The sequence below is a fragment of the Nipponia nippon genome, unplaced genomic scaffold (genome assembly GCF_047370975.1).
Source record: "Nipponia nippon isolate SJK-2023a ecotype South Korea unplaced genomic scaffold, ASM4737097v1 scaffold_51, whole genome shotgun sequence".
In the NCBI taxonomy this organism is placed as follows: domain Eukaryota; kingdom Metazoa; phylum Chordata; class Aves; order Pelecaniformes; family Threskiornithidae; genus Nipponia; species Nipponia nippon.
In genome coordinates, this window is record NW_028262371.1 from 86530 (window position 1) to 90713 (window position 4184).

A 4184-nucleotide genomic window follows, 5' to 3' on the forward strand; every position below is an offset into this window, starting at 1 on the left:
TGGCCAAGGGGAATTTGAGTCTCAAAATCCACTTGGCTACGGGGATTTTAAATATCAAATCCACTTGGCCATGGGGATTTTGAGTCTCAAATCCAATTGACCACGGGGATTTTAATTCTCAAATCCACCTCACCACGAGGATTTTGAGTCTGAAATCCAATTGACCACGGGGATTTTAATTATCAAATCCACATGGCCATGGGGATTTTGAGTCTCAAATCCACTTGGCCAAGGGGATTTTAATTATCAAATCCACCGCACCACGAGGATTTTAATTATCAAATCCACTTGGCCAAGGGGAATTTGTTTCTCAAAATCCACTTGGCTACGGGGATTTTAATTCTCAAATCCACTTGACCAAGGCGATTTTAATTCTCAAATCCACTGAGCCACGGGGATTTTGAGTCTCAAATCCAATTGACCACGGTGATTTTAATTATCAAATCCACATGGCCATGGGGATTTTGAGTCTCAAATCCACTTGGCCAAGGGGATTTTTATTATCAAATCCACCTCACCACGAGGATTTTGATTATCAAATCCACTTGGCTAAGGGGATTTTAATTATCAAACGCACTTGGCCAAGGGGAATTTGAGTCTCAAAATCCACTTGGCCACGGGGATTTTAATTCTCAAATCCACTGAGCCACGGGGATTTTGATTCTCAAATCCACTTGGCCATGGGGATTTTGAGTCTCAAATCCAATTGACCACGGGGATTTTAATTATCAAATCCACATGGCCATGGGGATTTTGAGTCTCAAATCCACTTGGCCAAGGGGATTTTAATTATCAAATCCACCTTACCACGAGGATTTTAATTATCAAATCCACTTGGCCAATGGGAATTTGAGTCTCAAAATCCACTTGGCTACGGGGATTTTAATTATCAAATCCACCTCACCACGAGGATTTTGATTATCAAATCCACTTGGCCAAGGCGATTATAATTCTCAAATCCATTTGGCCATGGGGATTTTGAGTCTGAAATCCAATTGACCACGGGGATTTTAAATATGAAATCCACTTGACCAAGGCGATTTTGAGTTTCAAATCCAATTGACCATGGGGATTTTGATTCTCAGATCCACTTGGCCATGGGGATTTTGAGTCTCAAATCCAATTGACCACGGGGATTTTAATTATCAAATCCACTTGACCAAGGCGATTTTAATTCTCAAATCCACTGAGCCATGGGGATTTTGAGTCTCAAGTCCAATTGACCACGGGGATTTTAATTATCAAATCCACATGGCCATGGGGATTTTGAGTCTCAAATCCACTTGGCCAAGGGGATTTTAATTATCAAATCCACCGCACCACGAGGATTTTAATTATCAAATCCACTTGGCTAAGGGGATTTTAATTATCAAATCCACTAGACCAAGGTGATTTTAATTCTCAAATCCACTGAGCCATGGGGATTTTGAGTCTCAAAGCCAATTGACCACGGGGATTTTAATTCTCAAATCCACTTGACCAAGGCGATTTTAATTCTCAAATCCACTGAGCCATGGGGATTTTGAGTCTCAAGTCCAATTGACCACGGGGATTTTAATTATCAAATCCACTTGACCAAGGCGATTTTAATTCTCAAATCCACTGAGCCATGGGGATTTTGAGTCTCAAGTCCAATTGACCACGGGGATTTTAATTATCAAATCCACATGGCAACGGGGATTTTGAGTCTCAAATCCACTTGGCCAAGGGGATTTTAATTATCAAATCCACCGCACCAAGAGGATTTTGATTATCAAATCCATTTGGCCATGGGGATTTTGAGTCTGAAATCCAATTGACCACAGGGATTTTAATAATCAAATCCACTTGGCCAAGGGGAATTTGAGTCTCAAAATCCACTTGGCTAAGGGGATTTTAAATATCAAATCCACTTGGCCATGGGGATTTTGAGTCTCAAATCCAATTGACCACGGGGATTTTAATTCTCAAATCCACCTCACCACGAGGATTTTGAGTCTGAAATCCAATTGACCACGGGGATTTTAATTATCAAATCCACATGGCCATGGGGATTTTGAGTCTCAAATCCACTTGGCCAAGGGGATTTTAATTATCAAATCCACCGCACCACGAGGATTTTAATTATCAAATCCACTTGGCCAAGGGGAATTTGTTTCTCAAAATCCACTTGGCTACGGGGATTTTAATTCTCAAATCCACTTGACCAAGGCGATTTTAATTCTCAAATCCACTGAGCCACGGGGATTTTGAGTCTCAAATCCAATTGACCACGGTGATTTTAATTATCAAATCCACATGGCCATGGGGATTTTGAGTCTCAAATCCACTTGGCCAAGGGGATTTTTATTATCAAATCCACCTCACCACGAGGATTTTGATTATCAAATCCACTTGGCTAAGGGGATTTTAATTATCAAACGCACTTGGCCAAGGGGAATTTGAGTCTCAAAATCCACTTGGCCACGGGGATTTTAATTCTCAAATCCACTGAGCCACGGGGATTTTGATTCTCAAATCCACTTGGCCATGGGGATTTTGAGTCTCAAATCCAATTGACCACGGGGATTTTAATTATCAAATCCACATGGCCATGGGGATTTTGAGTCTCAAATCCACTTGGCCAAGGGGATTTTAATTATCAAATCCACCTTACCACGAGGATTTTAATTATCAAATCCACTTGGCCAATGGGAATTTGAGTCTCAAAATCCACTTGGCTACGGGGATTTTAATTATCAAATCCACCTCACCACGAGGATTTTGATTATCAAATCCACTTGGCCAAGGCGATTATAATTCTCAAATCCACTGAGCCATGGGGATTTTGAGTCTCAAATCCACTTGGCCACGGGGATTTTAATTATCAAATCCACCTGACCACGAGGATTTTAATTCTCAAATCCACTTGGCCATGGGGATTTTGATTCTCAAATGCAATTGGCCAAGGGGTTTTTAATTATCAAATCCACCTCACCACGAGGATTTTAATTATCAAATCCACTTGGCCAAGGGGAATTTGAGTCTCAAAATCCACTTGGCTACGGGGATTTTAATTATCAAATCCACCGCACCACGAGGATTTTAATTATCAAATCCACTTGGCCAAGGGGAATTTGAGTCTCAAAATCCACTTGGCTACGGGGATTTTAATTATCAAATCCACTTGACCAAGGCGATTTTAATTCTCAAATCCACTGAGCCACGGGGATTTTGATTCTCAAATCCACTTGGCCATGGGGATTTTGAGTCTCAAATCCAATTTACCAGGGGGATTTTAATTATCAAATCCACCGCACCACGAGGATTTTGATTATCAAATCCACTTGGGTAAGGGGATTTTAATTATCAAATCCACATGGCCATGGGGATTTTGAGTCTCAAATCCACTTGGCCAAGGGGATTTTAATTATCAAATCCACCTCACCACGAGGATTTTGATTATCAAATCCACTTGGCCAAGGGGAATTTGAGTCTCAAAATCCACTTGGCTACGGGGATTTTAATTATCAGATCCACTTGACCAAGGCGATTTTAATTCTCAAATCCACTGAGCCACGGGGATTTTGATTCTCAAATCCACTTGGCCATGGGGATTTTGAGTCTCAAATCCAATTGACCAGGGGGATTTTAATTATCAAATCCACATGGCCACGGAGATTTTGAGTCTCAAATCCACTTGGCCAAGGGGATTTTAATTCTCAAATCCACCTCACCACGAGGATTTTGATTATCAAATCCACTTGGCTAAGGGGATTTTAATTATCAAATGCACTTGTCCAAGGGGAATTTGAGTCTCAAAATCCACTTGGCCACGGGGATTTTAATTATCAAATCCACCTCACCACGAGGATTTTGATTATCAAATCCACTTGGCTAATGGGATTTTAATTATCAAATCCACCGCACCACGAGGATTTTAATTATCAAATCCACTTGGCCATGGGGATTTTGAGTCTCAAATCCACTTGGCCATGGGGATTTTAATTATCAAATCCACATGGCCATGGGGATTTTGAGTCTCAAATCCACTTGGCCAAGGGTATTTTAATTATCAAATCCACCGCACCACGAGGATTTTAATTATCAAATCCACTTGGCCAAGGGGAATTTGAGTCTCAAAATCCACTTGGCTACGGGGATTTTAATTATCAAATCCACCGCACCACGAGGATTTTAATTATCAAATCCACTTGGCCAAGGGG